The sequence below is a fragment of the Mirounga angustirostris genome, unplaced genomic scaffold (genome assembly GCF_029215605.1).
Source record: "Mirounga angustirostris isolate CCGP_5_RB_7025 unplaced genomic scaffold, mMirAng1.0.hap1 SCAF_2, whole genome shotgun sequence".
Classification (NCBI taxonomy): Eukaryota; Metazoa; Chordata; class Mammalia; order Carnivora; family Phocidae; genus Mirounga; species Mirounga angustirostris.
In genome coordinates this window covers 102,888,332-102,911,993 of record NW_026991710.1, presented here as the reverse complement: position 1 = coordinate 102,911,993, position 23,662 = coordinate 102,888,332, and the positions used below count along the sequence as shown (strand labels likewise).

General features: G+C 37.6%; 1 long non-coding RNA gene across 2 annotated transcripts in view; it reads right to left on the bottom strand.

The window, feature by feature from the left end:
* LOC123848262 (uncharacterized) overlaps positions 1-23,662 on the bottom strand; it is a 70,531-nt gene that overhangs the window by 31,403 nt on the left and 15,466 nt on the right. The window contains exon 2 of one of the 2 annotated variants that reach the window (XR_008506543.1): positions 7,458-7,534. This is a non-coding gene — a long non-coding RNA (uncharacterized LOC123848262). Of the gene's footprint in view, positions 1-7,457; positions 7,692-23,662 lie in introns of those variants that run through there. The other variant, XR_006791739.2, reaches the window with a different exon arrangement.

Here is a 23,662-nt window from a genome sequence, read left to right as displayed (position 1 = left end):
CTCCATGGATTTATGGGACAGGCTTCTCCAGTCAGTGTCAAGAATGCCAGGACATTATAAACACAGAGCAGTGCGACACTGAGAGAGCCTGGAGTTCACATTGGCCTCTTCCCTTTGGGAGCTGCTGTACTGAGCACAGACGGCTCATGTCTTCTTCACTTCTCGTCTCAGGCTACAATGATGTCTTCCTGTTCTTGGTTTCCCAGTACGTGGTTCAGAGCACCCCACCCCACTGAGCATCCTTGTGACAGCCAAATCTCTGCCACTACTGTGTCATACCTGTGTGCATTTTCTTTCTTCTATCTTCATTATCTTAAAGCAAAGCCCACCCCAGCACCAACAGGAACTGTGGAGAAGGCAAAGAGATCTAACATTTAATGAGAGACATAGGTTGATGTTCCTGCATGTGCTATACTTTAAAGAGCTTCAAAGAGGTGCATCAAGTGACCTGGTTCTGATAGAGAAAACTCTGGGTGCTATGAGTCTCAGATTCCTCTTCTGCAGTAATTAATGCCAACTCCCATGGTAGTAGTCAGTATTCACTGAAATGACTCAGTTGGTTAAGGGTCTGCCTACGGCTCAAGTCATGATCCCAGTGTCCTAGGATCGAGCCCTGCAATGGGCTCCCTACATCACAGGAAGCCTGCTTCTCCCTCTGCCTGCCACTCCCAGTGATTGAGCCCTCTCTCTCCCTCTCTCTCTCTCTCTCTCTCTTTGTCAAATAAATTATGAAAAATCTTTAAAAAAAAAAAAGAACGCGCATGAGGCACTAAGTTCAGTGACTGGCACATGGTAGAAACAACCACAATAGTAGAAACTAGCACTGATTGAGCAAAAGTGCTTTTAGGGTAAAAAGCCTTGCTGTGCCACTTAACTAGCTGCGTGACTTGGGCCAAAGCCCTTCACCTCCCTGAGCCTGATGGCCTCACCTGTCAGATGAATCTAAGAACACCTGTGCTCTTAACTCCTGGGCTGCCATGAAAGGCAAATAGGAATGCCTATGTGAAGGGGAACTGTACATTGTAAACCTTTAAACAAAAGAGAGTCTGTGTAAGTCACTCCCTTACCCACCAAGCTTGCTTTGGTGAACTGGAAATCTTAAGAGGCCACAGAAGAAGAACTAGGCAGCACTGGGGTAGAATAATGATTATCAGAGGACTTGTACTCAATCATAACACCCTATACCAATTTGTATTGAAAACCTCTAAATAAAAATACATCAAAGCATAACCTATCAGCATTTCTTCCAAAAAAAAAAAAAATGGTCAGGAAACAAAAGCTGTAGAAGTTCCACATGCTTTACTGAACTCCTTTACTCGAGGCAGGAAGTATGTGAATACAAATTCCCCAGATTCCTGAGCAGCAGTGTCCCCAGCTATGCACACATCATAATAGCCCCAAAACTCCATTAGCTAAACTCTTACCTTGCAATTCTAGAATCACAGTATTCACTATGCTTTAAAAAAACATATGCATTTTACACACACACACACATCCAATTTAAGAACACATTGTAGAAATTGTTCAAAAGCTGTTGCTTCTTTTTTCCCCAACAGTTAAATAGAATTACAAGAGGAAGAAGGAATGTCATTATGAAATCTGTGTGTATGGGAGGGCCAGAGAAGGACCGAGGGCAAACAGTAAGCTGTGCTATCAGGAGGAATTTAAACAGGTAGTCAGGTTTCTGAGTGTGGAAAGGAAAGAAGTTTCAATTGGACTACATTCAACAGGACATGAGCCCGGAAGTACTGCTTTAGTCTTATGATATAAAAAGAAGTTATATAAGTTGAACAAATGCTCCTCTCTTTCAGGAATGTCTTACACAAGTTGCACAAACTGTCAGAAGCCTTGGAGAAATAGCTGGTGGCAAAAATGTTTGTCCAGTGCTCAGCTGATCTGCATGCATTGCAAAACGCTCCCTGGTATTTATTACCCTCGCCCTGCCCCCTGCACACACACACACAACCACACAGCAGTGACTCCACATCAAAGTGGAGTCCTCACTACCCTTTTGTCCTTCCGAGCTCCTGCCAGCAGATCAGGACTAGTTCGGGGAGGTGCGCCTCTGAGAGTGTCTTCCTCGTTCCTCCCTGTGCCATACCTGTTCTGGACATACACGGAGGCCTCCACCTCCACAACTTTTATCTAATAAAAGACACATTGTTCAAAGCCACACTAGGAAAAGCATTATAGACTGTACCTCAGCATATCTTCTCATCTGCAGAAAGATGGCTTCCCAATTACCTAATTATTCCTACCCCTAATTCTATGATCTTTTAGAATTTTTCAAGGGAAAACATTCCAGTTGGGCTGAAGAGATGGAAGGAGTGAGAGGAAAAAGAAGAAAAATCTTTTCAAATCACTTGCGCTTGTATATTTTGCATCCCCACCGTAAGAGTTGGATCTTCATTTACTGAACATGACTATTGCTTATGCTTCAAGTGAAATTCTGAATTTTCCTTTCCAACTTGTGTTAGTGTGATAAGGCAAACATATTCAGATTTTTCATGCTATGAAAGTAAAAAAGTACCACTTTTCCTTCCCGAGTGTTGTCCAGGATCGATTTGCCCAAGTGTTACTTGAAGATTGGGGCGATTAGATTAATGGAGCAGACGTCTCCACCACAGGATAGTCACGGAGGGCTTACTGACCTGCTTCTTACCTCCTCCTTCAAAGGGGCGACGGTTTCCGTCTTGTGTGTCGTGGGGAAAAGGACCCATAAAGAGAGTAACAGCCGTGCTGGCCAACCACCTGCTCCGAGGGCTCGCTCTGGACCGGCGCCATACACAGCGCCCCGCGTGTTTGAGGTTGCCCAACGCTGCCGGCAACCCGCGGAGGTCCGTGTGTAGCTCGCCGTACCTCCTCCCTGCGCACGTCCCACAGCTGGTGGGTGACGCGCGGCCCCTCCCCCTGCACCGTTCTCTCCTCGCCTGGCATCTGTGGCCATTGTTCCCAGGGACTTCGGCCACCACTTCTTGGCGTCACAGGATGTGGTGCCTCTGCTCTCGCCGCAAAGGCCCCACCGCCACAAGGTTTCTGTGCTTTTCTATTTTTGTAAGTCAACACAGATGTGCCTTTGGGAGTTGTTTTTCGGGGAATTTGTACCTCCTTTCTTTTCCTGGGCGGTTCTCATAAACTGTTGTCATTCCTTTTCCAGTCACATCTAGTGCAGCTTGATGACTGGATTTTTTTTTTTTTTTTAAGATTTTATTTATTTGCGAGAGAGAGAATGAGAGACAGAGAGCATGAGAGGGAGGAGGGTCAGAGGGAGAAGCAGACCCCCCGCTGAGCAGGGAGCCCGATGCGGGACTCGATCCCGGGACTCCAGGATCATGACCTGAGCCGAAGGCAGTCGCTTAACCAACTGAGCCACCCAGGCGCCCTCGGCTCATTTTTAACTAGGTATTTTTTTTTTGAAGATTTTATTTATTTATTTATTTATTTATTTATTTATTTATTTATTTTAAAGATTTTATTTATTTATTTGAGAGAGAATGAGAGAGAGCACATGAGAGGGGGGAGGGTCGGAGGGAGAAGCAGACCCCCTGCTGAGCAGGGAGCCCGACGTGGGACTCGATCCCGGGACTCCAGGATCATGACCTGAGCCGAAGGCAGTCGCTTAACCAACTGAGCCACCCAGGTGCCCGATGACTGGATTTTTGAAGGAGCAGCTAACTGTGCGCCGGCGCAGCACATCATACGGGTAGGGAATGTGTGTGTGTGTGTGTGTGTGTGTGTTCTCCAAATGAAGCTACCACAGAGGCTGCTATCGTATAAAAGCATGGGCTTTGGAAACAAGCAGACCTGGGTTAGAATCCCAACGTGATCACTAGCTCCTCTGGGCCCTTCGAAAGATTACTTAATTTCTGTAAGCTTCAGTCTCCTTTTTGGTAAAATTGGAATAATGATAATACCTACCTCAAATTAGATGTGGTAAAAATTAAATATAATTTTGCATTATGTAGTTATCAGCACTCGAGAAATACTAGCTATTGTTACTGCTGTTTTTTCAAACTTTCACTACGCAAACATCGTTGTTGTCATTCATTTAATAGTATTCTGTAATATGATCTAGCCATTCCATACTTAAGTGGATTCCCCTGGGAAACTTGCACTTATTTGTACAAAGAGACCTTTACGGGAATGTCTTTGAAGCATTATCGATACCAGTTGTTAGGGGATGACTTGTGTCCCCCCAAATTCATATATTGAAGTCCTAACTCCCAGCACCTCAGAATGTGATTGTATTTGGACATAGGGTCTTTAAAGAGGTAATTAAGTTAAAATGAGGTCATTAGTGTGATCCCTGATCCTCTATGACTAGTGTCCTTATAAGAAAAGGAGATTAGGAACCAGATGCAGGGAAGACACAGGAGAAGATGACCATCTATAAGCCCAGGAGAAGCCTCAGAAGAAACTAACCCTGCCAACGCCTTCATCTTGGACTTCTAGCCTCTACAATTGAGAAACAGTAAATTTCTATTGTTTAAGCCACCTAGTCTGTAGTACTTTGTTTGGCAGCCTTAACAAACTCATACAGTTATCATTTTTATTAGTAATCTGGTGTGCATTAATTGTATTAATCATGATCCTTGGTCCATGACACATTGTCATCATTCGACCGTGAATGTTAGGCTTATTTTTAGTTATTTATTTATTTTTTTAAATAATGAAATAAACATCTGTTGAACCCATCTCCCAAAACAAAGACTAGAAATAACTCACCTCTAATCACACATTTCACCCACTTTACTCTTGTCTCCTAAATGTCCATCAATTTGAAAGTAAGTAAATAAATTACAATATGCTCATATACTGGAATACTATACATCAGTGAAAGTGAATGAATTAAAGCTATAATTATTAATATGCATAAATCTCAAACACATATTTACCCCAGGGAAAGAGGATAGGTAGTGATAGGATTGGGGTGGAAACAGAAAGGGTTTCAATTGTATTTGTAATGCTTTACTTCTTAAGCAGAATGCCAGAATGCAAATAAATACTATATTATCTATGTTTTTATATACCTATTTCATAAAAACAAGTTTTGTAAAATAATTTTAAATTATCATCTTTAGTGTCATCCTCAGTTATTAAAGATAGGGAAGCAAGAGGTGCAATGGCCTGGGAGAGATCCTATTGTTCACTGCCATGCCCACCACCATGTCCCCCTTCTGAACAATTAGGAGGACTCTATAGTTCTGTGATGCCCTGACCTTGAATCTCACCAAAACCTTCCTCATATATCCACAGCCAGGCTGTTCTAGCAGTCATATTTCAAACCCTTCTAATTGGTTAGTAGTTTACCATTTGCCATGGAGGGTGACTATAGGTAACTATATGAACCTCAGGGTTCTATGTAACCACCATGACAGACGTATGGCAAAGTAAATAAGGTGGAAACTCTCATTGCCGTAAGAGTTTTAACTCCTTGTAAACCAAGTCAACAAAAAATAAATTCTGCCTGTTGAAAGCTTTAATGATATACTAAAAATGCTAATTTCAGCATTTCAGAATCAAGCTAAAAAAGAACCAACTGAGCTTTTATTCTTTCAAAAAAACCCAAAACCTGCATTGTATAGCAGTAAGAGCTCAGACATACCTGAGGTTGACTCCAGTCTGATGTAGACACACTGCTTGACTTTGACAAATTACCTAACCTGTGTAACTCTTAATGTCCTTTTCTTAGTATAGGAACACTGATCACTCCTCGGCAGGGGTTTTGTCGAGTTGTACAAGGTAATACATGAAAAGCACTTCTCACAGTGCTGCCACATGGCATATTTCCAGCATATAAAAATCCATCCCTTCTGCCCTCTGACAGTTAAATTATCTAAGATAAACAAGAAACTTTTTAAAAACCCATTGTTGTTACTACAACTATTTCTGGGATCCTCTCAAAGTCTTCAATGTCCCAGCAAAGGCAGAAAATAAATGTGAAGGCATAAGAAGGGAAAGAAGTTCATGATAAATACATGATTTTCTTTTTGCTGCAGGGTCCTAATTTTTCTTAAGTTTCAGGCTACCAGTGAATTTACAGGGTTGAAGCAGATTCAAGGAAGAAAGGCACATTTAAAAAATAGTATAATGCTGGGGCGCCTGGGTGGCTCAGTCGTTAAGTGTCTGCCTTCGGCTCAGGTCATGATCCCAGGGTCCTGGGATCGAACCCCGCATTGGGCTCCCTGCTCGGCGGGAAGCCTGCTTCTCCCTCTCCCACTTCTCTGCTTGTGTTCCCTCTCTCGCTGTCTCTCTCTCTGTCAAATAAATAAATAAAATCTTTAAAAAAAATGGTATAATGCTAAATAATGAGAAAAAAGATTACAATAAAGATATTTAATCTGATAAAAGAGATGGCTAAGGTGGTTTTATTAGTATCTTTACAGTTTCTTTTAAGGAGAATGCTGAAAAATGTTTACAATTTTGCAAACCAGAACAACAAGACATAGATTTATATTAAATCAGGGAGATTTCAGTTAAAAATTTTTCAGATTTCTAGAGTTAAAAAACACTAGGAATAGTTTGGAATATCCATCCCTGGAGATCGTCAAATGGATTATTGTTTCGCCTGGATATTTTGGAGTACTCCTTGCTAAACAAACAATCCTTTTTTAAATTCTATGATTAAAAAAAGATTGATCGATATGCATTGCACATTTTATGATTATCTGTGTATGACATGATATTCTAAGATTTTATTTATTTATCTGAGAGAAAGAGAGTGCACAAGGAGCGGGGAAGGTCAGAGGGAGAGGGACAAGCAGACTCTGCTCTGAGCAGGGACCCCAATGCAGGACTCCATCCCAGGACCCTGGGATCATGAGCTGAGCCGAAGGTAGACGCTTAACTAACTGAGCCACCCAGGCGCCCGTGTATATGACATAATATTCTAAATTGCTACTTTGATTTTTTTATCAACATTCTAATCCTAAATATGTAATTTTTAGATTGTTCTTTTTTTACTCAATACTTGATACAAAGCATTTTCCCATGTTATTTAATATTCTCTAAAAATACAATATTCCTTCATTATTTGTCTGTTTCAGATTTTTCTTTACTATAAATGATTTTGTGATGAACGTAAACAATTTTGAAACCCTTTTTGTCTATTGCCTTCCAGAAAATAGGTACCAAGTTACATTTACCAAGTGCAACTATTTCACCTCACCCTCAGGTGCTCTGAGATTAGCACTTAAAATCTCTTTGCCCTTATGTTTAGCAGGGAAATCATGTCCCATTGTTAATTTAATATGCATAGCTTTCATTACCAGTGAGGCTAAAGGTTTTCTAATAAGCCCATTCAGAACACCTGGTTTGTCCTCGAAAAGCTCATATAAAAGCCAGCCTTCTAAGGAGTCCTCTATTCATCTGTCCCTACAGAGACTCTTAGGCAATAGTTCTAGGCAGTAATTTGTTGATTCAAAGACTCTTCACACTAGTTCATACCAGGTACTTACACCAGCTCTTTCGGTCCTTCTTAGAAATGTGGAATTGGGGTGGCAGGGGCGGGGGGGCCTCTGGCTTCAAATTTTCCCTGAAACAATGGGAAAATAATTTGATGAGAGGTTCTTAGAGTACTTTGGCAGCAGAAGTACTGTTTCTTACCCAATTGCAAATATTATGCAATACGTATATTCAACATATATATATATTCAATCACAGCACTTTTTATTCATAAAAGAATGAACTTAGCCTTTATAGAGCCATTGTTCGAATCTCAAGGAAAAATACACACAAATTGCATGCCATTCTCTTTATCCTCTAACAGTGCTCTACAAAAGTTCATAAAAGTGTGGTGTCTTTCCTTGATACCAGAAAATTGAAACATTCTTGCTTAATCAAAAAAATTTCATTGTCTTTATTAAATAATATTTCTAAGACAATTACTGAGGACACCAACAAAAATAATCTAGATAGAACATCAGTTATATTAGAACAACATGCTAAAAAAATAATTTCACAAAGTTCAAATCCTAAATGGAGTACAAATGTTTAATAATAGGAAACTACTATTATTATTAAACTCTAGGCATCAAACATGAGCTTCAATAAACAAAATTCTGCCATCTTTTGGTTACTCATAATTAAATAAGCATCAAGGTAGGGAATTTCTCTCTCTACTCCTTAGTATAAAAAACTATAAAATCTTCCAGCCATGGAGTAACTGGAACCAAGATAGCCCTCCCTCCCCAATTACAAGATTAAACAAAAGAAATGCTTTCAGGAAATGGTTAACAGGTAGTGAAAAGCAGTAATCTCTGAGGGAACAGAAATCCACAGTGGAAGCCCTAGTATCACCCAGTTCTCTCTGCCTTGGGAAGATTTCCTGACCAAGGTGAAGAGAAAGGCAGTCCAAGGACAGCATGGCACTTTGGCTAAGCTGAGCAGGCAGAGATCAGAATTCAGGGCAGCTAGAATGGCTGGAATTTTCAGTGCAATACAACTGGAGAGGAAGGAGCTGTGCAGAAAGGGTCCCAGAAGTCTGTGTGGGAGTCTCCAGTGAGTCCATGGTTGAAGGTTGTGTTGTACATACACAGGATGAGACCACTCGAAGCTTACATTTAGATATAGCAGCTGCTAAAGAGTTGAGGACAGAACAGAGATACTAGAAGTTAAAAACTGATGGAGGATGTTAAAGTTCCAGTCCTGTCAGAGTGGAGAGATCTAATTAACACCCTATTAACATCCTTGGAATTCATCTGAGACGTGGAAGTCCAGTGTCTTAGTAAGAACTACTGTATACCTACTCCAACAAACCTAAAATCTAGCCCAGATAAGATCTGCAGGGAAGACAGAGCTTAGAGATTAAGTTTCACCAAATTAGAGCACCTTGAGACATAACTTAAGCTTTTTTTTTTTTTAGATTTTATTTATTTATTTGAGAGAGACAGAGATAATGACAGAGATAGTGAGAGAGAGCACGAGTGGGGAGGAAAGGGAGAAGCAGGCTCCAGGGAGCCTGATGAGGGGCTCGATCCCAGGACTCTGGGATCATGACCTGAGCCAAAGGCAGATGCTTAATGGACTAAGCCCCCCAGGTGCCCCGTAAGCTTTTTAAAAATGTAAGTTCAAGGTGATTGACCAAAACAGAACCGCCTACTAATACAAGAATTAATGTTCTTTACAGCAAGATAAGAGAATCTAGAGTCTTTATAATTATGGCAATAATTATATTAAATGTAGGGTGGAGTGGACACCCCAATTTAAAAGCAAACATTAGGGGCGCCTGGGTGGCTCAGTCGTTAAGCATCAAGTATTTTAAAAAATCATGATGGATATAGATTATCTAAATAACACAATTTATCAAATTAATCTAATTAACATTTACTGAACATTACACCCAACAATTGCTGAATATGCATGTGTTTTCCAGAGCACATGGAATGGTCATCCATGTAAACCATATGCTGAGCCATAGTATATAATTCAATGAATTTCAAAGGGCTTAAATCTTACAGCATGTTTTCTGACCACAATGGAAAAGGAAATAACACTGAGCCATTATGTGGGCAGGTAATGAAAAAACATTCAAGATAATTTTTTCTAGGAAAAACACATCATCAAGATTAGGATGAGTAATAAAAATAATTCATGAGGAAAAAAAAGAACTAAAAAGACTGGGGAGTCTTACAAAAATAAACACTCAGAAAGGAAAAGAGGTTCTATGAAAGAGATACAACACCTATTATTTTTATTCTTCTTAAAGTGGTCATAGTAGTGAGACAGCTGATAGCAAAATAGGTCACTGGATCCTTTAGCTTCTTCAGGAACATCTGTTTAAAATGTCTTTGAAGTTTTATCAGTGTTCCTCAACCTTTATGTGCATAGGGATTACCTGGGGCTCTTGTTAAATTTCAAATTCCTACTTAATACATCTGGACTGGGGCCTGAGATTCTGCATTTCTAAAAAGGTCCCAGGTGATGCTGACACTACTAATCTGTAGCATTTTGGGGGCACCTGGGTGGCTCAATCAGAAGAGTGTGTGACTCCTGATCTCAGGGTCATGAGTTCGAGTGCCACATTTGCTGTAGAGATAATACTTCAGTAAATTAAAAAAAAAAAATCACTTAAAATTGCACTCATGAAATACGTTACAGGCAACCACATTTTAATAAAATTGTAAAGAAAATGTAACCGTTAGAAAAAGAATCTATACATATCTCCTGGAGAGAAATTTGAGGGCTACTGGACTCCTTTAAGACCTGATGACCATCAGGGTAAATCTACAAAAGAAAGTTCCTTTGAAACTTATGGCACAACAAAGTGAGGTGTCCAGTATAATCTTGATCACTAAAAGACTTAGTCAATGTACTCTACTTATTTTTTCATGTCAGTTACCACAGAATTTGAAATGAAAAGCTAAAGTAATTCATCCATGTCAATTGTATTCTTTCCTTCAGTCATGGATTTATTCAACCGATGTTTGATAATACCAGGTGATTGCAGGTGTAGTATTCCTACAACATCACTTACCTAAAATGAGTTCATGTTTACCAGAAATCATCTTTTTTCAAGTAAGGTGATTTTTAGATTTTAATTTTTAATTTTTATTTGAAAATAAATTCAGACTTACAGAGAAGTCGTAATAGTAAAAAGAGCACCCATATGTCCTTTACCCAGATTCTCCTATTTGTTAACCTTTTGCCCCATTTTCTTGATCATTCTGAACCACTTGAGACTAAGAATATATCATCGCCCTCTACTCCAGATGCTTCAGTACATATTTCTTAAGAATAAAGATATTCTCTTACAAGACCACAGTACAATTATCAACTTCAGTAAATTTAACATTGATCCCCTACCATTTGTATTCCAAATTTGTCACTTGCCTCAATAATCTTTCATAACATTTTTTCCTTCAGAACTGAATCCAGTCTAAAGTCAAATATTGCATTTAGTTGTCATGCCCCTTTAGTGTCCTTTAATTTTGAAAATCCCCGTAGCCTTTCTTTGTCTCTTATGACATTGATATTTTTGAAGAATTCATTCTCTCTCATTTTGTTAGTAAAATTTTCTTTATTTAGAGTTGTCTGAGTTTTCCCTCATTATAAACTCAGATTATGAATTCTTGGCAGGAATTCTATATAAAATGTTATGTCCCTCTCAAGTTATCACATCCAGAAAGGATGATACTTTTAAAGTATTTTTTTTTCATAGTGCCTTAATAGACCATTTAATGTAAAAATTAAGCACTATTAATTTAATATGCTTTTTCTAGATTAAGTAAAATGTTTTCATTACATAAAAGAATTTGTATGTTTAAGACAAGAAAGTCATCCCACATTTTCTGTATATATTTTCTCAGCTTTTCTATTCATTACCTTTTCTGTGATCTTTTTTATGAGCAAGCACTCAATAGCTGTAGGCTATTCAGTAGTCTTACAATAGCTGTAGAACCATCTCTATATCATTAAATCACTTCAAATGAGTTTTCAAAAAGTGTCTTCTTTTTAAAACCTCTTTTACAATTAAGACCTCTAAAATGAAAATATTTGTATTTATCACATGTCACTTGCTTATTTAATTATATGAAATGAAGCACTGAGGTCTTGTTGTAACAGACAGTAACACTTATATCTCTGAATTGACACTAAAACTACCATTAAGTATGTGCATGATTTCATGAGACTTACGCTCTGGTTTACTACACGTCTGTCTTAAAGATGAATTCTAGAGAAACAGTGCATCCTGACAGCTGGTTTCAGTTCATTGTACTTTTTCCTAAAGAACATTTGTTTTCAATTTGTCTATAAATAATGGAAGCAAACACAGCTGAGGGGCCCCATGTGATTTTTATAGCAGGTTCCTTTTTGGAAATCTGATAAGCTTATAACCACATATGTTTAAAATCATTCTAGTATAAAATTCAGAAAGTTGGGGTGGGGAAAATCCTACTTGTCAGGGAATTCAATGTTTATTTTATCTATCTATTACTTAGCACTATTTGTCAAACATTCTGTGCTTTAGAAATTTTGGAAAAAAAAATTTAAGTACATGTTAAATTTCACAACACTCATTATAAAACTTTAGCATGTAAATGTTACTTATTCATTATAAACTGCAAGTACATGGGCAAATAGAAATAAATATGTGTTAATGACATTGAATGATAAACTTATACATGCACATGGACCTATTAGAAGTACAGCAAGACCTTTGCGCATGTGGGTATATTGGATATGGGTATGCCTGTATTGTTAAGAGGATCTGTCTTCTTCTAGAAGGGTACGAACCTAGCAATACAAAACAAACAAACGAGAAATTTGATAAGGTCTTGAAGATAAAAGATACTTTTCTGTTGGGCAATGATCTAGCCAACAGAATTTAACTTTACGTATACTATAAATTCTTTAGTAGATAATTGATTACATCTTCATTTATGTCAGATATAATGCTCTGCTTTGGAAATGGAACTAGCAAATTCCAATTAGAAGTAAGTTTGTTATATGTATTAGTCATTCTGTAAAGTAGTATAAGCAATTAAAATCACAATTTCTTTAAATTAAAATGAACTGAATTTCAAACACTGGATGTGGTATTTAAGAGCCTTTGATAAGGCGGTGCCTAGCTGGTTCAGTTAGTGGAGCATGTGACTCTTGATCTCAGGGTCATGAGTTTGAGCTCCATGTTGGGTGTAAAGATTACTTAAAAATAAAATCTTGGAAAAAGAAAAAGAGCCTCTGATAAGAATTTAAAGTATAGCTTTAGAAATTCTAGAGAATTATGATTTAATATAAAATTTTATTAACTCTATGCCTCCCACAGTCCAATCCACAAAGACAGACTTTGACAGACCATATGACAAAATACAAACTTCACATTAATGTCCAAAACTGAATCTAATTTTCTCTTAGTCATATCTGATTAATACGTTTAGGATTGGAAGAAGCCAACAAGAGTCATTTCTCGGTCTCTACCTATTGTTGTAAGAAGATAAACATAAGATAGAAGTTCTCTCTCAGAACCCCTACAGAATGTCTTCTGTCCTTTGGGCATACAAATGTAAAGATAATCCAACTGTATGATCTCCCCAAATGAAGTCCTATGTAAACATATCATGCTTCATTCTTCTTTTGATAAAGAATTACATTTGGTCAAAGAGTACAAACTTCCAATTATAAGAGGAGTAAGTGCACCTTAAAAAAAGTACACCTTAAAAAAACACAATGTTATATGTCAGTTATGTCTCAATGAAGCTGGAAAAATAAACACAGAGAGAGAGAGAAAGAGAGGAAAGAAAGGAAAGGAAAGGAAAGGAAAGGAAAGGAAAGGAAAGGAAAGGAAAGGAAAGGAAAGGAAAGGAAAGGAAAGGAAAGGAAAGGAAAGGAAAGGGAGGGAGGGAGGAAGGAAGGGAGGATTAGTTTACAATGGTCATCAGATTAATTGCCTTTTTTAATGACTTCTCAAACACCATTTCTAAAGTGAACTGAGTGGAAACTGGTCAAAACTGAGAGAAGAAATCTGACAACTCCTAGACTCAGCTTTGCTGTTATTTATGGAAAGACATAAGAAGACATCTTTTGTCATAGTAGTTTTCATGAGGTTTTGAATGTTTTTGTCAAAGAACCACTGAGATGCAAATGTCACACAAATGAGTAAGGAAGGATTTCCTTCCGAACACAACTGACAGAACAGGTGCTGGATAAAGGGAATGTATCCAAACACTAGGGAAGGACACACTTCAGATCTGTTAAAGGTTACTCATATTTCTCACCAAACACGAAGAAGCCACTTGTCCCATAAAATAGGGATGTCAGAATTTGGAGAATGGCAAAGTTGTTAGGAATGTGGAGTTAAGAGCCACACATCAAGTTTAAATTCTAAATTTGCCACCAATTTGTTCTGTATTCTTGGGCACCTAACATTTTTTGGTCTCAGTTTCTGCATCTGTGCAATGGGAGTCATAATACTTACCTCTAGGGTCACTAAGAGGATTAAATAAACTAGTGCATGTAAAGTACTTAGAACACTGCCTACCACAAATAAGTACTCAAGAATATTTGTTTTGGGGCGCCTGGGTAGCTCAGTTGGTTAGGCGACTGCCCTTGCCTCAGGTCATGATCCCGGGGTCCCGGGATTGAGTCCCACATTGGGCTCCCTGATCAGCAGGGAGTCTGCTTCTCCCTCTGACCCTACCCCCTCTTGTGCTCTCTCTCTCACTCTCTCTCTCAAATAAATAAAATAAAATCTTTAAAAAAAAAGATTTTTTTAATACCTTCTCCCCTAGAGCAGCACAATATAAGGGAACACATTTCCCAAAGTCTTGTTTCACCAAAGATTGACTATTAGATTCCTTGTATTTAGTCTGATCCAGGCATGTCTATTCAGCCTGACTTAATTTCACAAAGATCTTCATTATTATTATTAATCAAATCAGTTTGGCTTAATAGTATCTTTTGTTTTAATAGCATCTTAATAAGCAAAGCACACAACTCCAAAATAATGTTGGATTTAGTTACTATACATCTCCATTTAATTTTTAATTTGCACAGTGTTTTATGTTGATCAGTCCACAAGTAGTTATTGAGTATTGAATTGGCCCTTAACACTTTGCAAGGCACAATGAGGAAACATTTCAGAGACTTCCAATCTTGCGAAAGAGACGAGATTTAATGACCTAAAATGAGTCATGAACAGCCCCTTCAGCCCTGTCCTTGGTCATACCCTCCTTGCTTAAACTTCCTCTGCCATACCAGGCATGAAGCCTGGATTCCACAGCTTTTTGCTGCTTCTATTTTTCTCAGTCACAGAACTTTGCTGCCTTGACTTGAAACAATTTTAAGTTCACTCACCCTTACTAAACCCTTGCTGCTGCTCAATAATATTTTTCTTCATCTCCCCAATCCTTCACATACTTCTGACAAATGCTTCAGTAATGGGACATATGGAAGGAAATATAGGTTTCCAACAAGAGACCCAGATTTTAATATGAGCTTGTAAATAAGTGTATTGCTATTTAAGTCTTGATTACCTTATCAGGAAAATGGGAATAATAATGTCTTTATAGTACTGTTATGGACTTTAAAAGAGAGTGTATGTAAAGTGTCTACATAGTAACTCAGTCATAGAAGACACTCGGTGGCTTTCTTCCGGCCCCACCACCTCACTCACTCAGAAAATCATGGATACCACTTTACCAAAGAAACTGAAACCATCTTGCATGAGGGAAATGATGTCTCCACATTGGTCTCTTCTCCTTTCCCTCCCGCCTTGGAGGAAGACATACCTCTCCTATCCTGAGCTTACTTCTCCACTCCCTACTTCATAAAGCTTATTATGTGCCAGGACCATTCAAAGTACCAGTGATTTGAAGACAAAAGACCTAGGCGCTGCCCTTGAGGAGCTCACAGTTAGTTAGGGAAGATAGACAAGCAAATATGATCACAAGACAATAAGGGAGTATGGGAGCCTATGAGAACCAAAAAACAAACAAAAAACAAAACAGAACAAAAAACCAGCTAGCAATGTGATATGATTTTCTGTCCCTCCACCGTATCACACCAAAAGACAAAACCACCTAAAAATGAAACTTTTGCTTTCTAGGGTCCTCTCACTTGGATTGTGTTTGCTAATTTAAGAACGTATCAGATTCACCAGCGTCACAAGGCACAACACCTGGAGGCTCAAATGAAAACCTCAGTCCTTCCACGCTTCGATGACATGCTCTACCCACCACTGAGCATTCCACTCTGGTTCATTCAGCAGCGGTACCCATCCCCACCTCCATCCATGTCCCCTACACACACACATACGCACACACCCCTGCAGGGACGAACTTCAGGAGTCACCTCAGATATCACATTCGTCCAATGATACATCACACTCACTCAGCATGCAGTGACTCGTACGCAGGAACAGTCATTCATTCACATGTGTTTCCCAACCCCATGCTTCTTCCTCTTACCACCTCCAGTTGTTCACGTCTTCCAGCTTTTGATTCCCTGACTTCAAACACCAAACAATCTGTCTCCGCTGATGTCCATCCCTTGAGTTGAGTGGCCTCTCCTTCTCTTTCATTTACCACCAAAGTCTGTGTGTTTTTATGATTGTTGCCTCTGCTTTCACATCAGACATTCCCTCCTGAATCATTTGTAATGTGGCTTCTGGCCCTGTACTTCCATTAAGTCAACTATGGTCTTCCAGTTTACGAACCCAGGGGTCTATTCTCGGGCTGCATTTTCTTGTGGTGACCCTCTCTACACCCTTCTCGTGTCTTTGCTTGTGCCATGTTCCTTCCTGCCAACGCCTCCTCATTTTCCTTTATAAGACAATACTCACCTGGCCCCCACCGACCTCAAATCTCTTTCCTTGCTTTTCCTTTCCTTTCCCACCTCAGAAACATGAATACTTCCTAAAATCTAGTCCTTGTTGAGTGATCTTACTCATTTCCAAAGGTTCAACTAGCATTCAGTATATTCCCAAGTCTGCATTTCTAGCCAGGACTCTCTCTCAAACCCAAATCCTGCATCCCAAACTATCTACGTGACATTTTCAATGAAATGAAATGCAGTCATTTTGGGAGGCTGGGTGGCTCAGTTGGTTAGGTGTCTGCCTTCGGCTCAGGTCATGATCCCAGGGTCCTGGGGTCGAGCCCCACATCAGGCTCCCTGCTCGGCGGGGAGCCTGCTTCACCCTCTCCCTCTGCTGCTCCCCCTGCTTGTGCTCTCTCTCTCTGTGTCAAATAAATAAATAAAATCTTAAAAAAAAGAAAGAAATGCAGTCATTTCAACCATCACATCTAAAAGCTCATTATACACACATAAAACCCCAGATTATTCTCCTAGCTGCTCCATTTCTCCTAGTCATCAAACTTGAAATCTTAGAGTCATCTTTTAATCTGCTCCCTCACACCCATTTCATTTCCAAATCCTGTAAGTAGTTCCTTCCCTGGGTTTCTCATATCTGCCTCCACTTTTCTCTTCTCATTGCCTTCACCTCCTCAAGGCCATTATACACACCTAGGCCAGAGCCTCGTAACCAGTTCCTCCGCCTTCAAACATTCATCCCCATCCAATCTGTTCGGTCCATTTCCAGTAAGTGAGTCTTTCTCGTTAATAATATCACTACCATGCCCAAACACCTTCCACAGCTTCCCAAAACCTACAGTACAAGGATCTAGAAGCTGATAATACCCTTACTATATATACCTACCATACCCTTCAGATTCCTCTCCCCACAGCCTTCCTTGCCAGTTAAACTGCTCCAAAATACTTTGCTGTCTTCAGTCACTGTTCCTAAAAGAAGACAAATGCTCCCTTTCCACCTCTCTTCTAGTCAAATACTCCCTATTTCTTCAAGGCTTGTTTCAAGCCCTACCTCTTCCCAATTCTAGAATATTTCTCACTTCCAGTGACCTCCAAAGCATTCTAAACCCTAGCCCTTCCCATCTCCCCCATTTACCTTCTAACTAGTTTGCTTACTCCTTGTGAAATTGATGACATTGTTCTTTTTGCCTCTAGGGTTTGGAGGTATTTGAGGAAGAGTGTCATGTTATCTTTTAGGAAGATGATTCTTATGTCAGTATGCAGGATGGATTGGGTGGAGGTAGGAAGCTGAAGGCAAGGAAACCAGTTAGTAAAGAACCCCAGGGTCAAGATATAAGGTGATGAGGGAAGAGTAGAGATACATTTACTGAAGAGCTGCATCCTAAATTGAGTTTGGGAGCATGGTACAAATGAAAGATAAAATGGGTTTGTATTATAGGCTTGGAGAACACCATTAAGGTTTTATTTCACAAGAAAAAGTAGAAATTAACATGAGTTTTGGAAAATTAGTGAGAAAACTAATATGATCCACTTAGGGATTTTATGGTGAAGGGTTTGTCAGGAAAAACTACTGATACTGAGTTTTATAGTTTTAGCAGAGTTTCAGTGTGAATTAAGCTTTTCCCTCATAGTTAGCTTTAAAAACAAATATAATATAAAGACAAATTACATATTTAAATTTGGTCAGGATCCAACAAGAAATTCTTTGTTAACTCCCTAATAATTCCCATGATGGGAAATAACGATCCAACCCAAGTACTGACAAAGAGATAATTTTTACAGAACATTATTTTTAAATGATAATAAGCCTGAAGATAGAATCTTTTTACTATTCAAATTGTCTACATTCATTTACTGCTTAATTCAGCTCCACTAAGCATAATTATTCAAAATTCTACTTTGGGAAACAGGCAAACCAATCCAGTCACAATGGTAATTGGTTATATTTCCTACAGTTCTTTCAGGCTAATAATTTTTTTTCCCTACAGGTAAAATGTCAATGACACTGATTTTAGTAGCCTGTATTCGCAAGAACTGATCTTTTATCAGAGCCTCTGTCTTATCAATTGAAAAGTTCAAGGGTATGTTAGCCCTGATATTTGTAGCAATGAAATGCAATGTTCCTGCACATTTTTTCTCTTCCTCTTTTCAGGTTTGCTTATTTTTGTGTTTATTTTCTCATGGTTTCAAAACTTACTCTACCAAATACCCGAGTCTAGAATTATTTTCCATCACTGCAGTCACTGAAGCATACTATTGTTTTGTTTGCCATCCGGAACATCCTCCAGTTCCATGCAGAGGGGAAGAAGAGGAGAAGAAAGGGGGAGCAGGTGCAGAAGTTCTATTCACAAGGGCACTGACCCTCAGCAGGGGCGTGACAGGGCTTTAAAATAGGATTAGACACCCAAACAAGAAAAAGGTCACACTTGACATTTCCACTGGAAATACCAATGCAAATAGAGCTGATCCTAGGAACATTTTTCACACACACACACACACACACACACACACACTTTTAGTTGATTCAAGAGGAAAATGATAATTTTCAATGAATTATTTCATTGAAAAAAGCTCAAAAAAGCAACTATTGGAAGTGGGACCTAACAATAACAGCAACCATGAGTCAAAAAGCTCACTTGAGAAATTTCTCTTTTATTTATTTGCTATTTTTAAGAGTTTGTTCTTTACTTTGTCATGGGAAGAAAAGTCAGGATGGAGTTGATGGGGAAAATGACATAAAGATTTGGAACTTTGATTATGTTGTATTCAAACTCATTTACTTTAAAAAATTTAACCTCTAATCATATCAACCCCATTCTTACCTATAAATTGTCCCATTTGTCTCCTGCATAATTGATTATAGCTTAATAATAACATTTTTTCTCTTAACTTTCCATTTGTATATTCAAAAATAGCTGATCAAAGTATGTAGTACCAAAGTAAACTTTGGAGATACCTAGGGGAGAAAATCTGTCTCAAGCTGCTTCAAGATCCACCAATATCTACTGAAGATTTCCAAATTGTTCACCAAAAAGGAAATTGCCCATTGATCTGATTGTGTGATTCCGAGAACTCATGAACCTTCCAGCTCCAAAAATGTATGCCTTCATCAGCGCAACTGAGACATGCATGGCCATTAACAATATCCCCAAAGTAAGTCAGACCAACATAGGTTTATTCCTGATACAAAGAATTCTTGAAGGAATAAGTAAACTCTAGGCAGTCCACCCAAAGGCAGTCCAAGAAAAATCTATCTGTGGTGCAGATCCATGTTTTCACATATTAGATATATATAAAGGGATGTTGATCTATACACAAATTGTTTGTTAAGTTTCTTGAACATTTGCCTATGAAAAACATATAAGTCAATTCTACCATAGAGAAACTAAAACCCTTTAAGTGAAGAATTTTCCTGACTGGTATAGTGGGACACAGGGGAAAGGGTGCATCAGTGGGTCCAAATTCCACTCTCATCCAATGACCGCAGGTTTTGAAATTGTCTATCAAACTGAAATGATAAAATTTGTAGTCTTTTATTAGTCAGAGTTATATAGAGCTCTCATGTTATCTAACTGGTATAAGATTACTTGGGTTAAAAAATTGAATTATAACCAAAAGCAAAGGAAGGAAGGAAGGAAGGGAAGAAAGAAAGAAAGAAAGAAAGAAGAAAGAAAGAAAGAAAGAAAGAAAGAAGAAAGAAAGAAAGAAAGAAAGAAAGAAAGAAAGAAAGAAAGAAAGAAAGAAAGAAAAGAAAGAAAGAAGGAAAAAGAAAGGAAGGAAGGAAGGAAGGGAAGGAAGGAAGGAAGGAAGGAAGGAAGGAAGAAGAAAGAAAGAAAGAAAGAAAGAAGAAGAAAGAAAGAAAGAAAGAAAGAAAGAAAGGAAAAAGAAAGGAAGGAAGGAAGGAAGGAAGGAAGGAAGGAAGGAAGGAAGGAAGGAAGGAAGGAAGGAAGAAAGAAAGAAAAGAAAGAAAGAAAGGAGGGAGGGAGGGAGGAAGGAAGGAAAGAAGGAAGGAAGGAAGGAAGAAAGGTAGGAAGGAAGGAAGGAAGGAAGGAAGGGAACCTCCCATGGTTCCTCCCATGGGAAAATGTATGATTCCATTCAGTTGTTTGAAATTATACAAGCTCCTAGGTATCTAGGGACCCCCATATCCCAATCTGCGAGGGCTTCTGTAAACTGAAACAGCACCTACAGTTTTGGCTGATTTTAGCCTGGAACATGCCTTACCACATTCTCATCTCATAAGTTGCCTGTAATAACCTAAATTGCCCCTTTAGCCTCAATGAAATCCAAGAACCTGCTATAGAGGAAAAATTTTTACTAATGATTAGCTTTAAGGCCATAGTTGCAATCAAGATTTTCTTTTAAACCACAGATGATAGAATCTATGGATATTAACTGTAAAAAAGACCATGAAGAAAGTGAGAAACAGACTAGATTAAGCTGAATTTTGGAAAGTTTCTTCTTTGCTGCACATTTTGGGACTTACCAGTCAAGAGAAAGTATTTGTGTAAATTACCTTTAAAAATATTCTCATAGCAATATTTAATTTTACCTTTGTATGTTTGCCAAAAGAATCTCACCTAAGTATTTATGTGGCTATTACCACTGGGATCAATTAAGTGTTTCACTGAAGACACAATATTGAACTGAAATGTGAATTGGGAATGCCTGATGATTACATAAAGCAGTTAAAGCCAAAATTCATAGTTAAAGAATATCATTTATTTGTCTTTACTAAGGAGCTATAGGACTTCATGAGAAAATGTAAAATGCATCTTGAGAGATAAGGTGAGAGACCAGAAAAAAAGAGATCAGGTCACTTATTCACAGCTCTTAGATTATATGGAAATGGAAAAGAATATTCTTATTTCAAAGATAATGTTCAATTGTTTTTCTAATTACAAAAGCACTCACTACATGCGAAATATATAAAATTTGAAAAATACAAAAATTAAAATCTTAAAATCCATAAACAACCATGGGTTCAGGGCTTTTATTATGCAAATGTGTATGTGTATAAATAAATATAAGTATGCTAAAAGGGGATTATCATTGTTTATATAAGCCCATGCACTTTTCCGATCCATCTCTAGTTATTTCCTTGGGATCCACTTTTAGAAGAAAACTTACTGATTTTAGAAGAAAACTTACTGAGTTGAAATACATTTGTAGTATCTTTCTACTGAAAGCACAATTACTTTCCAAAAGGATTGTCTATGTATATTCCCACAAGCAATGTACTTACTTGCTAACACCAAATATTAAATATTTTTATATATTTAGAAATATAAATATATAGATAGGATATACATAGATATTTTTTAAATGTATCATTATTGTTTTAATCTGTTTTTCTTTGATTACCAGTGAGGTTGAGATTTTTTGTTAGTAGAATAGTCATGGTTTCCTTATTGATTTATAATAATAGCTTTTTTTAAAATGTTTTTAACTAACCTGTAACAGCACTGCTTTTTACAAATATTTTTTTTCCATTTTGTCATTTTACTTACTTTTTTTAAACAAATTTTCTTTTATAATTTATTCCACTGCATTTACTACATTGTTTTATGCTGAGAAAATTCATCCTTCTCTCAAAATTACTTTAATACATACATGTTTTTCTAGTATTTTATAGTTTTAATGCGTCTAATATTTACTATAATATATAGTAAAAGAATGAAACTCTAACTTTATTTTTTTTCTCCAAATTCTTGGTCTGGTCTCCCAACCAAATCATCCTTTATCCAAGACTTTATATTTAAATCACGAACTGTCATTAAATATGAGGAACTTTGGGGCGACTGAGGGGCTCAGTCACTGGAGCAACTGACTCTTGATCTTGGCTCAGATCTTGATCTCAGGGTTGTGAGTTCAGGCTCCATGGACAAACAAACAAACAAACAGAAAAAAAAATGACATGAGGAATTTTCCAGAACCCTCTATTCTTTAATTGTCTTATTTGTCTATTCTTGTTTTGGTCCCATGCTTTTTAATTTGTGTCATTTCCCTTAAGAGAGATAGAGTGTCATTAATCACTCTTTTCAAAACAATTAATCTTGGACATTTTCACATGCTTAGTCTTCTAGATAAACTTTAGAATAATTTATTCAAGTTCCTAAAGGCAACCATGTTGGTCTTGTGATTAGGAATGCATTAGATCTGTAAATTAATTTGGAAATAACTGTCAACCTTACCACATTCAATCTTTCCATCCAGAAGCAAAGTAAATTTTCATGTTTCCCTAATGTTCTAGTAAAGATTTTTATTATTATTATTGATTAACTCTATTCTCCTATTATATTTTCTTTGTTTTTTGGATTTTTTTTTTTCATTTTGGGTGGGGTTTTTTGTTTTTTGTTTTCTGGTTTTTGCTGCCAAATAGGAAAACTATTCTGGGGACATTTATCTGGCAAATTATTCATTATTTATCCATTACCTGGCCACTTTGTGGAAATTTCCTATATTAAATGTTTCAAAGTTGATTCCCTTATATTTTCCTAGATATACATCATCATAAATAACAATAAGTTGGTCTTTTCCTTTTTGGAAGTTGTATTTCCCATTTCTACTTCAGACAGAATAATACTAAATAATGAGTTATAGGAGCATCCTTGTCTTATTCCTGATTTTGCCTCTTGTGTTCCATTATTAGATTTTACCTTGAATCTTGGTTTTGGATGGGAATTCTTTATAATTTAGGGTTTCTATAGAATTAGGACTAAAACTTAGATAAGACAGCATGTACTGTTAAGCAATATTCACTCTATGATAGTGTCTAATCACACCATCTGATTGGTATCAGTCTTCATTGTAAAAAATCTGTATTGTTTATGTAATTGAGGTTAACCATATAAAACATGCCTGAAGAATAGGATTGGAAGGAGGAAAAGTTGAACAACAGAAATCCAATTTCAAGGAAAGACAGTGGGGCTTCTGAGATTAAAGAAACTCACAAAGAAGAAGTCTGACATGGTGGCTAGATTTAATAACAGTCTCTGAGAAAAGGAAATGGGTCCACTTTAAAATGAAACTATTCTTGAAAAAATATTAGTTCATTTGTTTTCTTTCTTCTTTATAACAAAAGCATTTTAAGATTATGAATATGCTTCATTGTATAGCTTTGGTCGTATACCATAGTCATATTAGTATTTTTGTTTCTTTGGCAAATTTTCCATTTTCTCTTTCACCCAGAAGGTAAAGCATTTCATCAATTGTAAAACACACATGTTTGCAAATTTAACATCTCTCAGGTTGAGATATGTCTAATAATCAAAGGTGTCTTAGTTTCACAAAAATGTGGTATTTAATTTCCAGAACAACTGATCATTTTGTTCAATCTTTTGTTATTAGTTTTTAGTTTTATGGAATTAAGATCAGACAATATGGCCTCTTCACT